Source organism: Vicugna pacos, chromosome 26, assembly GCF_048564905.1.
Source record: "Vicugna pacos chromosome 26, VicPac4, whole genome shotgun sequence".
Classification (NCBI taxonomy): Eukaryota; Metazoa; Chordata; class Mammalia; order Artiodactyla; family Camelidae; genus Vicugna; species Vicugna pacos.
In genome coordinates this window covers 20,876,597-20,891,411 of record NC_133012.1, presented here as the reverse complement: position 1 = coordinate 20,891,411, position 14,815 = coordinate 20,876,597, and positions in this window count along the sequence as shown.

Genomic DNA, 14,815 nt, shown 5'->3' with positions numbered 1-14,815 from the left:
CTTGAGGTTTCAATTATTCTACATCAACAGCGAACCTAGGCAGCCTAGGAGGCGGAAAAATGCATTCCTTGGTTTCTCTTGCTCATTAACATGTTATAACTCCAAGTGGGACTGTAGGTGTTGAATCTCTCTTGTTAATACCTTGTATGTTGGTTTATAATTGACGATCTTTCTCCACCTACTGCAGACACAGAGGCTCACTATGTCTTCAGCCACATCAAGTATGAGAGGGGGCTTCACATGCAAGAACACAATCAGATGTCTGTAAGGATTGTTGTCACAGGCTTTGGCTTGGCTCCTCTATTGACAGGCCTGCGGGCTTATCTATGTCTGATCTATAGCATAAGCTTGAATATATTTCAGTACCTGGAAGGCGGGGATCCAAGATGAGACTCTTCTGGGGCAACTTCAGATGGGGCTCTGATGGCATTCAGGGGTGTCTGCTCTGTCAAGATACCACTCACAACCCCTCCTACCACTCTGCTCACCCAGGAAAGGATGTGACTTGCAACGTGGAAACAGAGGCAGGGAGTCTGGAAAGTCACCAATCTGGGTGCGTGGAGTTTGTCATGGGTAAAGGGTACAGGCCTTGGAGTCTAACCAGACTTTGATCTCCAGTTCCATTTCTTACCACCCAAATGACCTGCAGAAGGTACTTACATTCGTGGAGTGTTTTGTTTCCTCATCTGTCAAATCAACAACATTCATGCCTTCGGTTACTGTTTTAATTAATTCTCTATGTGCTGGGTGCTGTGAATACCAACAGTGAACAAGATAAACCACTCCTTGCCCCCACAGGGCTTACCCTCCACCCCCAAATAAATGCTGAATAAATGAACCTCATTGCCTGCTCAGTTTACACAGTAAGTGTTATTATAGGAGAATTCCTCCTTTGGCATATCTTTGTTCTTAATCCAGTGATTGTCAGGACTAAAACCTCTGTTCGTAGCTCAACAACTGCCCTTAGAGGCAAATTACCACTTTCGCTGATTTCTAAAGAAATAATTTTTTATGTTCCTATGCAGCAATTCCAACCAGAGAGAACTTTTTAAACCTGAAGTCAGGGGATGAGTGGACCAGGAAAGAAGTCAATGTAAACCTTAGAAAAAAAAAAATTAAATACATGGTCTTGTCAACGTATACAATTTTATATGTGTGTTACAGCAGGGAGTCATTTGTTCATATTTAATGAAAGGTAGACAGACTGCAAGTTGATATGATAGAATATTCCTATCCCAAAACTTCCAGATTCCTAGTTGTGGTGGGGGAAGGTAGCTCAGTGGTAGAGTACATGCTTAGCATGCACAAGGTCCTGGGTTCAATCCCCAGTACCTCCATTAAAAACAAAAAATAAAAAAAACCTTCAAGATTCCTAAATAGGATTTGGGTTCTGAGCTGAGGCCCCCAATTACCTTTATCATGACACATCTTCAAAATTATAATAAGACAGAAAACAAACTTAGGGGTACCAGGGAGAAAAGTGGGTGGGGAGGATAAATTGGGAGGTCAGGATCTGCAGATACACTGTACTATATATAAAATAAACAGCAAAGTCCTACTGTATAACACAGGGAACTATATTATAGAGTATCTTGTAATAACCTACATTGAAAAAGAATATGAAAAGGAATACATGTAATGGAATCATTATGCTGTACACCAGAAACTAACACAAAATTGTAAACTGATTATACTTCAGTTTAGAAAATTAAAAATTAAAAAAATAAAAATTATAATGAAGATCAGACAGGAAGTATTAACCTGGTGTGCACAGAGCTAGGTGCTTTGTTATTGTATAGCAATAAATGTTTGTTGACCAAATAAAGGAATTGAAAGGCATCAATTTTTTTGGAGCATCCTACGCATAAAGAGAAGTCTTTCTCTGTCTTCTCTGTTATACCTCTCTATCTGCTTCCTTTTCTCCTCGCACTTGGTGCACGTGGAAAGACATTTGGTAAGTGAGACACTGGGGCTGGTGGGCTAGGAACCAAGGGTGAGCTGAGTTGTTTTCAAGACATGCAGTACCTTAGTCTTAGGATTTGGGTCTTGGCCTGCAAGTAACCAACCATCTCTAGCAGCAGAGTGGAAGGCAGCTGGGAGGCTGTGTGCTTCCCTGCGGCATGTCAGTTCTCCCTGTGACTTGCTTTTCCTCTACAGAGCTGAACTGGCAGCCTTTTTCATACAGAACTGGTTGAAGTTGATGGAAATTACATGTCTTATCACTTCTTAAAAGAAAAAAAAAGATATATAAAATGTAAATCTAAAAGAAATGGGCAATTTTCTTGTACCACTTTATAGTTCTGTGTAAGTTACCAAGTGCCAATCACTCCCGCTTTTTAAAATTCAGATTTGTCAAGCAGCATGTAGGCTTTGAGTGTTGTGCGAGAAAAGATAATGCTTCATTTGGAACAGGCACTTCTGCGGGCTCTGCAAACGTGCCTACCAAAAGAGAATTGAGCAGATTGCTGGTTTTAATAGAAATATTAACCATCTCATTAAATTATCCCCTCTACTCTGGGGTCACCGTGGAAAGGTAACCAGCAAGGTATTACGATTCTGGATAGAAATTTCTTTACTGACATCAAAGTCGCCACTCATTTTGCAGTGCGTATTTTGACTGATGTTAACAAGGTGAGTGCCCAAGAATCATTGTAAATGAAAGCCCCTGTTAAATTGTATTTGGAAGTTAATGGCTCTTATAATCTGCTTGACATCTTGTGCCTTCCATCAGCTAGCTGGAGCGCTTACTGGGGGTAAACGTCTAAACTGAGAAAGCAAGAATCAAGTTAATATTTTAGTATTGCAGCTCACTACGTATGTGTATATTGAGGGTAACATCTGTGGTCTTGCTATGACAAAAATAATCAATGCCTCAAGGTGAAAAGTCAGCTTCTACAGGCACGAACAAACAAAATAAGGAGGGTAGCCTATTCTATTTGAGTAACTATTGACACTGTTCACAGTAAGAAAGTCTAAGCCTTGGTGCAGGAGGTGATGGTGGACAACATGGCAGTGACAAGGTCAAAGTCTTCAAAAGTCCCATTTTGGACCAACCTCCATCTGCTGCGGTGTTTGGCAACCCAGAGACGAAGCAAGGTAGAGAGTGGTCAGCTATGGAGCATTTTGAGACACTCTGATAGTAATGCTATCTTTGAATTAGCCCTGGACTGAGTTAACTATCAACCAAAAGGAGTGGAAGGACATTCGTGAAATCATCCTTATGAGAAGGGAGAGATTTAATAGTTTGGTGGTTACAGTAACCACTATCCTGCATGAAAAAATCAATATCTACACAGTGTTAGAACCACACCAAGGGGTCCTGGAGCTAAGCCATATCACTGAAGAATAAACCCGGATGTGCTGGGAGGTCGCACACAAATACAACCTGGGCTCTTTTGTCCGGAAACCCCAGAAGATGCACTTCTTTCAGGATCGAGGTTTTTTGTTTTTTTTTTTTTTAAAGCATAGAATTTACAAAGCTGGAAGTGACCTTAGCAATCACTGAGTCCAGCCCCTTCTTTTTACAGATGAGGAAATAGTGGCCCAGAAAGATGACTTGGCTCGATCCCATTCACACAGCTGATCTGGCAAGATTGCCTCCGGATGCCACACTGCCCGTCCCCAGTCTTAGAGTCTATGAATAACATCACAATTGTTCATTGAGAGCCTCTATGGAAGGCACTCTGCTAAGCCTTCCAGGAGCACAAAGAAAGCTGAATTAGCTGCCTCTGATTCTTTCCCGGAGAGAAGATAAAAGTACATAGTAGGTTAGCCAACATTCAATGGTTACGTAGTGAGGTCAGAGGACAATTAAAGAGCTGCCCAAAGTGGAACATCACTTGTGTGTCTTCTACCAAAAAACAGCCCTTTCTGCCCACCCAGGCTGTAGTTCATGGACATGGAAGTAGGGAGACCCCTACTTCCTTTCTCATTATTGCCATTTAGTACAATATTCTATTTAAAATCCAGTTTGTTTGTTTTTTGGGGGAAGACGTGCAAGATGTCCAAGAGGCAAAGAGTGAGTCTGCAGAGACTTACAGGATCGTACACATCTCAACCTTGAGTATAAGCAGTTGCTCTTATCTATAAATGGACTACTACTCAGCCATAAACAAGAATAAAATAATGTCATCTGCAGCAACACGGATGGACCTCGAGATTGTCACATACTAAGTGAAGTCAGCCAGAAAGAGAAAGAAAAATGCCATATGATATCACTTATATATGGTGAAATTATATAATTTCACCAGAAATTAACGCATTATAAACCAATGATACCTCAATAAAATAAACTTTTTTTTACTTAAATAAAAAGTTGCCCTAACAGTAGCCCTTCACAAGCTGGGGGAAAGATCTCATCTGAAGAAATCGGATTGTGTTTCTAGAGCTGCAGGTAAGTCCAGACACGGAAAAGTGCCTGCCATCTCTCTGTGTTCACACTGAACACTAAATGTTGATACGTCCCTCACATAATCATAGTCCCCGGGAACCATGGAGTTTCAGGCAAATAAGGATATAACACACACATGTGTGATCTTTCTGCTTTGCACTATTTAATTCAACCCTTGTTGAAATCCCAGGGATAACATTACCTTTTAGATAGGGTTCTACTATCTTTGCACCCGCACAGAAAGCATCACACAAAATAAATAAATAAGAGCACGCAGGGAGCACACCCTCTAGGATTGAAGGAGAAGAAGCCTGGATCTGGCTTGGAGACTGACAGCCAAAAACAAAGTCTGGCTGCTGGAAACCAACAGGATCTCCACAATAATGCACAGACACCCCCCCCCCCATGTAAACTCCTTATCTTTGCCTTGCATTCCTTTATGTTTTCATATTCATGGTTCCCTGTGAAACCCAGAGGAGTCCCTCTCTTGCAAGTCTTTGTTAACAGCCTATTCCACTCCCTTGCAGTTCTCCTGTCGCATCACAAAAGCTGTGTGTTGGCGAGAGGAGAGATAGCAAGTTTACATTTTAGAGTGTAATTTCATTACGGAGCCATCCGGTCCTTCGTTTGTAAGTCTGCCACTGTTCCAGCCAGATTCCGTGAGCCAGGCTCCAGGATAGAGGAGAGAACTTCATTTTCTGAAAATGGTGGCAAATTCTATTAGTGATTTTCGTGGCACATTAAGCTGGTTATTATTAGACAGAACTGACATTTCACATGCAGACGTATTCTTTACTTGAAAGTCAAGTGTCACTCAAAAGAGGGAGACATGATTTAGGATTTCTGAAAACATCAAAGACATCCCCGGCAAACCATCCTCCCAAACGCCTCAGTCAGTTTAGGAACCAGGGGCAGAACTGATGCTTTGATTTCCCTTTGATGCAAACAATAATACAGAAGGGAACAGCTTTGGGAAATGCTCATAAGCAGTGGTCAGGAAAGTGGATTCTTCTATAGTCACAGCCAGACCCCAGTGCCGATGGGCTGAAGCCCAGATGATGGTCGGTATTATTCATTCACAATGTGCACCACAAAGAACTCCCCCCTTGCTCCATCCAAACAGAATCGCATCCTCCTGCTGTATACACAGAGATTGCAGGAGTAACAGAGATGCTTGAAGAGTTTTTCACTGCTTATGCCTTTAGAGGTATACATTTGGCTCAGCAGAGGCTAAACATTTTTAAGAGCACAGTAAGAAATAGGCCAGAAAACATCAAAGCTTTATAGCTTTTTAGAAAACCTGATGGTCTTGCTGGTGCAACTCCCGGTGATATGGTTCAGTTGTAATAACAATGGAAAGTGTATCAGTGCAAACTGCTGATGAAACATCAGAAAACATAGCCAAGGGTCTTTTCAACACATTTAAGAACTGTTCTTTTGAACTGCACCTCTTAGCTCTGAAAACCTCTTCAAGATTTTAAACAGGACTTTGGATGAACTGCGGAGTGAGAACCTGAAATTATCTTGGGCGCTGGAATCAATATCAAGTGATATTTTTCTCTTGGAGAGAAATTCAATCTGACAGAGGAGAGAAAGAGCCACAGGGAAACTGGGACCCTGGCTAAAACACCGGCCTTGGAAATGCGCGGTAAAGCAGGACACATGAGGTGATGTCACCAGAGGCAGAAAACCAGAGTGACAGAAGAAAATGTTATCTGGGCTTCAGAATACTTCATTATCACCACTACAGGTCACTAAGCTTCAGCAAACACATCCATCAGCCTCGATGGCCATTTGTGAACCGCCCCTGGTAGCTAGATGGCGCAGCGAGTGACCGCGACCGCCCAGCCCGGCACTCACGGGAGAGCAGGGTACAAACGGAGGCCTAGATGCCCAGACCAAGGTTTGTTAGTCTCAAAGTGCTCTCTAGTGGCCAGAGGAACATAAAGTTATCTGATGCACGGAAGCACTTCGGGGTAGGATTCAGGACTAGCGCGTGGTCCTGAGAAGGCCAGGTGGCGAGATGCTTTCTACTGCTATCGGAATCTCCTGGCTCCGGGGGAACATTTTATGAGCTAACTTGCATTTTCCAACCCTGGTTTTGCTACTTGTAAAACACTGATAAATTATTAAGCTCATCTGTGTCATTTCTATACTGTGTGTTAGAGGCTCATCAAATTAAGGGGGACGCGTTTAGGTTTAAATTAATCCTGGCGCACTTGTAGGAGGTTCATTAGCAAAAGGTATTTCTAAATCAAATACAAAGTACATTCAGCTTGTCCGTCTATTTGACCATGCGATGCTCTCTACTGTGCTTCAAAGCATCTTAAGCAAAAGTCAGTGTTTTAGGGAATGTGATGAGGTTTGCATCAGGCTTGGTTGAAGGGAGTCATTTCTTAAGCACTGCATATTCCAAGCACAGCCCCATATTTTATCTCTAGTATTTATTTAATCCTCATGAAGAACCCTCTGATAGAGGAATCATTATCTGGGTTTCTGTTTTGTTGTTGTTTTTTTTTTTCCAGATAAAGCAGAGGTTGACAAACTTTTCCTGCAAAGGGCCAGAGAGTAAATATTTTGAGGGCTGACCAGCCTTTGTCACATCTGTGCATTCACTCAACTCTGCTGTGATGGCGTGAACACAGTCAAGGACAATAGGTAAACAAATGGGAGTGGCTGCATCCCAATAAAACCTTATTTATGGGCACCAAAATGTGAATTTCACATCATTTTTACATGTCTCAAAATACACTGTTCTTCTTTTGGTTTTGTTTCAGCCACTTTAAAACGTAAAAACCATTCTTATCTCCTGGGCCATACAAAAACAGGTAACAAAGCTGTACAAAAACAGTGGGCTGTATTGGCCACCAGCCAGCGTTTGCGGAGCCCTGCGGTAAGAAAACGGAATCTCAGCCCCCAGTTCTGTAAGCAGTGGCATCAGCAGGCGGACCAGCCTGACTGGAGCCCAGGCTCAACCTGGCCGTGCCTCTGTCTGTAGTACATCGGCCCTCCTCCTGCCGTCGGCACTAGAGGAAATTTGTTTTTTGTTTTTTAAGAAAGAGGAAATTCAAAAGAGAACTTCTCCAGGAAGAGCCAAGACAAAGAGAAAGAAAGGGAAAAAAAAGCATTGAAGGCAGCCAATCGGGTATTAAGAAATACGCACAGCTTCCCTTCCGGGAAAACCGCGGATTGTAAGACGTTAGGGGAGACTTCCAGATCAGGTGGAAAGCACAGTTCCTGAATTCAAAAGACTGGATACTGTATAAGGAGCACATTAGAAAATCATGGAAACACATTTTAAAACTTGCACGTGTCTATCCGATCCCCTGTAGCGGGAGGAAAATGCAACGTAACAATAGGTGCTTCTAGGGCACAGACCTCCAGGGAGCCCAGGTCTCCTGCTTTCAAGTGGAAAAGAACCTGGGAAAGAATAGATTTATACGTATCTGTATAACTGAATCACTTGGCTGTACACCAGAAACTAACACAACATGTACATCAGCTATACTTCAATTTTAAAAAAGCGTCAAGCATAAACTCGGGTCTGAACAACACAAAACCCAGGTGCGCAAAAGAAAAAAGTAAATGTTCTTATCCTTTTAGAATTTAGATTAACTTTTACTTTGCGATTGAATGCTGTTTAGTGAAAGAAATGTAGGTTTTGGTCATTTCAGGTTTAAAAACAGTCAGTTCAGCATATCGCTTCCCCCTCCATCTGCCGTGGAAGTGAAACTGCTTCTAAATTTTAGGGTCGAAGGTAACTCGTAGCCTCAGAGAGGTGTTTGATCCTCACTGGGCATCTGCCCCGTTGATGCGGATGTTATGTTTGCGATGCTGTGGGGACATCTGAGTGGAGGCACCCACTGCTGCAACTTCACACCTGCTCTAGAAGGAGTGGGCAGGAAGCTCTGGGCACGGACCAAGAATGGCACACTTAGAACCAACCACATGGTATGTAGGTACTGGGTGACTAGGCTGTCCCTGAAGGGAGGGAAATGCTGAGTAGAAGGGATGGTCCCATCAGAGCTCTTTGCTTGCAGAGTGACCGTTGCCTTCAGGACTACATTACAGACATATGCACATAAGCACAGGAAGAATTTATAAATTATGAGACATATTAACAAGAGATTTTCTGACATGAAACCAGCATGGGGTGAGTGGGGAGGGCACCCACATTTGGGGATGGTCCCAGCATAGGATGCTACACCCCAAGGCGGATGAGGAGTGGAGCCACGCTGGAGGGAAACCTGGGGCAATGTATAGAATTGGAGCCGAGTCAGAGCAGAGCCAAGGAAGAGTTTATGCAGAGGGGCACCAGTGGGGAGGAGGGGTTGTCAGATCTCTAGCGAGGTAACTGGAGCCTCTGCCTGAGAAAGGGGGACACCTGGCACTGAGGGTCAGCCGAGAGGGACGAGGAGGATGTTGGGGCGGGGCGGTTGGTGCATGGCTCAGCATGGGTGTTGGAACCCATGTAGGGGGAAGGGAGGGAGAGGGTGGCTGACAGTGGCTACAGGAGATTTTTTTATTTACTGGAGGAGTGATCCAATAAGTAAATATATTAGAAATACTGGGAGCCAGGTTTCTCATTGTCAGAGAAGAGTTACCAACATGCAGAGGAGGAACTAGAATTCACTCTGTGGTAACTGATTTCAATTAAAGAAATTACCATGAACTCATTATTTTCAATATTTGTAACCAGACATAGAAATTAGCACAACTAGAGGCCACAGTTTGGTGCTTAATGCTCCTGGGTTGACCCTGCTCCCTGAACGTTCCAGATGACTAGACTGAGAATGCACACGCATACAGACATATAACGTTCACATTTACATCCATATTTATTTCTATATACAAACGAGTCAGGGACAATTGAGCATCCAAATCAATAATGACAGAGACAGACTACAGCCTAATGAGTATAATCAGACATTATCAGTCCATACTGATAAAAAATAAATAAATGAATACAGTGAAAGCTTCTAGAAATAAAAGATATTCCCATAATTTCAAAGTATCTTCCCCAAGAATATTAAATCCAAAGGGGAGAAAAAAGTGATGTTACAGTGGAGAAGCCGGGCAGATACCACTTTAATCAAGTGTTCAAAGTTAATACGACCAGCAATGGCACAAGTCAAATTTATGTGTCACTTGGGAGGATTCAAGGAGAACGCAGCGTCACACTGTTACATTTCTGCCAAAGATGTATAACCAGGATGTAATAATGATAAAACATAAGCAAACCCAGACTGGGGGACATACCACAAAATAACTGGCCTGCAATCTTCAGAAAGTGTCAAAGGCGTAAAAATCAAGGAAAGACTGAGGAACGTTCTAGATTGATGTTGATGGAGACTAAAGAGACATATGCTAAATGCCACATGTGGCTCTGGCTTGAATTCTTGGAACAAGGATGTCTAAGAATATTCATTCTCATTATTATTCATGACAGTCAAAAGTGGAAACAACCCAAATGCCCTTCAACAATAAAGTGGTAAATTGTGGTATATTCATACAACCGAATATTATGCATCAATAAAAATAAATGAGCTACCGATGCACAGAACATGGATGAATCTCACAAACATACTGAGCCAAATAGATTCTGCCAGTTATTTAGCTGTTGTCTCTCCAGTCTGTGCTTTGTTGTGCTGGGGCTTGGACTCTGCGAAGCACATTTCTGCTTTGCTAGTTGACTTCCTAAGAGGTTCTGCCAACAGGGGGCGCTAGAAGGAGACTGCAGGCTGGAAGAGGAAAGTGGGCCTGCTTCTTCCTATACCATCAACTGTTTGCAGTTTTTGGTTTTTTTCTTCATCACAGAAAAAGCACCACTACATCTTCTCAGAGGTCTGAGCTTGAGCTCCATAGAACCCCTCCACCTTGGTCTTCTAAATTTTAGTAATTCCAGCATCTTCCCTTTTGCATCCTGAGGATGTTACTTCTTGATACCTTAGTGTCTCTTTTTGCCTTCTCGGTTCTCCAATATCCAGCTAGCAACTCATTATATGAAATTAAGTTGTTTCTGTTAGAATAACTGGTGTGGCTTCTATAACTTGATGCTACCAAACACAAAAGAACACTGTATGATTCCATTTGTAGAAAGTCTAAAATCAGGCACAAATATTGGTACCATTATAGAGATGGGAGAGGAGTCATCATTGGGCGGATAGGGTGGAGGTGGGGGGTTCCTGGGAAGCTGAGATGTTCTGTCTGCTGATCTGGAACGTGATTACATGAGTGTGTTTCCATGTGAGAATTCACCAAGCTATTTATTTATGCTGTGTGCTTTTCTGTTTGCAGTTTTTACTTCCATAACAATTTTTTAGGTTAAACTCTTTTATGCACAAGAAGAGAGATGCCTGAAATAGAAAGGCACTTTTTCTCCTAGGGTAGACTACTGGCCGGCATGAGGATAACCTGAAGTCATCATTGAAAATGCAGATGACAGGATCCCACCCTCAGAGTTTCTGAGTCAGTAGGTCAGAACCTGAGCTTTAATGAGCTCTCAAGGAGCATGTTACACAAGCCAAAGTTTAAGAGTCAGTCATATTGACCAACGTGAGCCTCTATGAGGTAGATCTGATTCATCTATTAAGCACAGTAACTCCCACCATACTTTTATGAAACCAAGTGTTGGCTTCGTTTACCTTCAAATTCTGGTTGACCAGGAATTTCTCATGTATGTATTTTAATAAGGCTCCAGTGTATGAAACAGCTCACGGAGTTGAACTAATGAGATTTCACTAATAACTTGCATCTCCTGCTGAAGAAGAGACTAGAGGTTTGGAAACCCTCAAGAGATTTGGGTGTAAGACTGACCCAAGCAATGGGGAGCGATTTGCAGTATCTTTGTTGTATCCCTCTTGGCCAGGTTCTACCTTCCACTATTTGTGATACACTCAGGTCTATGAAATATATATGTATGTTTGTTTGAATACAGCTGGAATAATTTTTCTTTTCATATGGGAAGGTATTATATGAATGTAACCAAAGTTAATTGCTTCATGCATGGAGCAGAAGATGAAGCAAACAGAGCTCACATAGCTTCCAAAGAATATGAATTACATTTTTGAATTCAGACCTGGATCATCAACTGAGATAATAACTAAAAATCTACCAGGATTTTTCTCTGACAATAACAAACACTGTATTGAATTCATTAGTAGTTGAGTCATCAAACAGAGGATTGTATCTGGGGAAAATAATGAGTTTAGTGATCACATGGAAACCAGTATGACATATGCTAAGTCATATTTTTAGTATCAAAGCTTGAAGCCAAAAAGAATATTAATAGATGTGTGTGTACTTTTATTTATCATAAACTGACATCCAGTGACATAATCATTAGGCTCACCAAAGCTTCCTATTTCCAGAGGAGAGCAAGCACTCTAGGTATGACTCAAAAGCAGTAAGACTGACCCTTGTGGAGTCTGTCTCATTATTTTTTAACCGGATTACATGATCTCTTGAGGTGGCTGACCTTTCTCTTTCATTCAACAGTCTTACTAAAAACAAAGTCAAGGACACCAGGAGCCACCAGGAGCTGGCAGAAGCAAGAAAAGATTCTCCCCTAGGGCCTTTGGAGGGATGTGGCCCTGCTAACTCCTTGATCTTGGACTTTTAGCCCCCAGAACTGTGAATTAACAAACTTCTGTTGTTTCAAGCACCTGGTTTGTGCTGCTTTGTTACAGCAGCTCTAGTAAACTGGTAACACACAAATTCAGGTTGTGGGACACTCTACAAGACAACTGTGGGGCCAACAGACGTCCTTCAAAGCCCAACGACCCCCATTCCTGGGCTCTCAGATGCCTGTGATCCCTCAACACATAAAGTACATGCTTTACTGGGCGTGTTTGCCCTAACAAACCAATAGCCCTAGGCAATGCCTAATCTCACAATAGCTCAGCTGGCTTGTTTCAGCCCTCCTTGCCAGAGTCATAATTCCCACTGCCCCTTTCACAGACCCTAAACTTCTTACCTCACCTACAACCAATCAGAGACTTGTGCACATGCCCATCGGGCACCTTGTGACCCTACCCTATAAAAGACCCCAACAACCGGCCCTCAGTGCTCATGCAGGCACCTGTGGCCTGCTGTTGTCTGTGACAGTGCACCCCCAGCAAACTCCTTAACTAGTCTCCTCCATCTCTGGTAAATTCTTTTACCAACCCATGTCACCGGCCTGTCTCTGTCTCCCCAAAACAACTAGTTTGATTCTTTAATAATATCATGTCATAACACCGACACAAAAAATGGGCGAGGGATTGTCCTACATTGAAGGAAACTAAGGAGACATGATCATTAAATGCAGTGTGTGACTGTTGATTTGATCCTGGCCATTAAAGGAACAACTGGGGAAATCCAAATATGGATAGATAACGTTATCACATCAATGTTAAACTTGCTAATGCTCCTATGGTTATAGAGGAAATTTCTTCATTCTTAGGAATATGTGTCATGATGTCTACAACTTATTTTCAAGTGGTGCAAAGAAAACTATTTTTAAAAATGTACCCACGTACAGATTGATCAAGCCAACGTGACCAAACGTTACCCACTGGTGATTCTAGATGAAAGGTAAATAAACGCACTCCTCTTTCAACTTCTCTTTTTTGTTTTGAAACTTTTTTCAAGATAATAAGTTGAAAGAACTATTATATTTTTTGTGGGCGGCGGTTTATGGCAGCCAATACTCTTATTGATATGATGCCTACACTCATTTTCTAACAAATTAACTAGTTGTAAACAAACTGGTTGACTTTTGTTCAATCCACATCTTGCTTCAGTGGATGGTTATAAATAAGAGTTACAAGAACGTTTCCCCTTTGAGAAACCAGAAGGAAACTAAGCAGATCAGCCATCTACAATGTATAACCCTCTGGGAAGAGTGCACCAGCTCCTGATCATACATGCCATCCTGCCTCTTGGGCAATCTAGACTCTAGATGTGTCATTGCGCAGACATCCCACAAAACTGACACACCCACGCACACACATGCAAACATCACCTCTAACAAGTAATTTTCTGAGTTTCAACGATCTCATATTTTAGCCCTGAAAGGCCAATATCCCAGATTTAGATTTCTGCTTTCTTTTTGAGGTTATTATAAAATGCCATGACCTTAACTCATGGAATAAACCTTTTTTTAAAGTGTATTTTTCTCATTCAATTACTTAGGTTCAACGTTTATGTGACGGTGTTGAGAAACTCTGAATTTGTTTCCATCATATTCAAAGTATTTCTGCTCTCTGGACACCTCAGGGTAATTTCTGACATTATGACAAATATAAAAACCTGAACGGCTGAACTTGTGAGTACAAAGTAGTTATATTAAGGAATTCTAAAGTATCTCTCAAAAGGATCCATTCAGTCATATATTACAGCTGATTTCTAGAACATAAAATTTCATTTTTACACTGGGGAATCTCAGGAACAGTTGCTCTATATAGTTCCAGGCTTTGCTTCAAGCACAATAGGAAAGAATGCCTTGGGAATTACCATAAGAATACAAGAGGGATTATGTCCCTTGATCTGGCCATAACTGTTAGCTGTGATATCTATTAAATATGACCATGTATATTTTATGTAATTTATTTAAACCTTGGTATCTAACATGATCAGAATATAAATTTCAACTGGTCAAAAAAAATGACCAATGGGGGTGAGTCAGGTCCAGACTTCTTCCATCTTCCTAGTCACTGTTGATTATTTCCTCTTTGAGAAACTCCTCCTCCACTGGCTTCCATGATACCCATTCTCTTCGTTTTCCTCTGACCTCTCTATCTCAAGTTTATTCTTCCTTTGATGGTGCCTCTTCCTCCAATCAACGCTTAAATATTATCTTCCCCTGGAGACTTCACCGGGCTCTCTCTTCACTCTACACGCTCTCTCTGAGGATCTGACTCATGGTTTCACCTACCACTGATGACTTCCAAATACCGCCTTTGAGCCAACATTGCTCTTAAGAACTTCAGCATCAAGTATGTTTCTTCTGGCTGGACTTCTCTGCTTACATGATCCATAGGTACTTCAAGAACAATGTGTCCAAAACTCATACAATCTTTCCCCCAAATGTGTTCCTCCTTCTGCATTTCCCTGCTCAGCAAGTGATAGCCTTTTCCCAACACAAAACTTTGAGATCATCCGAGACTTTTCTCTCTCCCTTGCCCTAAAGTTAATTGTTCAATAGGTCCTATTGAAACTAATTGTTCAATAGGTCCTATTGAAACTATAGCCTAAATATCTTTTAAATCTTTCTCTTATGCTCCATCTTCACTTTCAATGACTTGATTGATGACTGAATATTTCTGTAATATTCCAAAATCAGCTCCCCCTTTTAGAGACTATTTGTGAATCTACTCTTATATTATTGTCAGAGGGGTTTTCTTAATATGCAAATAATACCATGTCCCTTCACTGCTCAGAGTC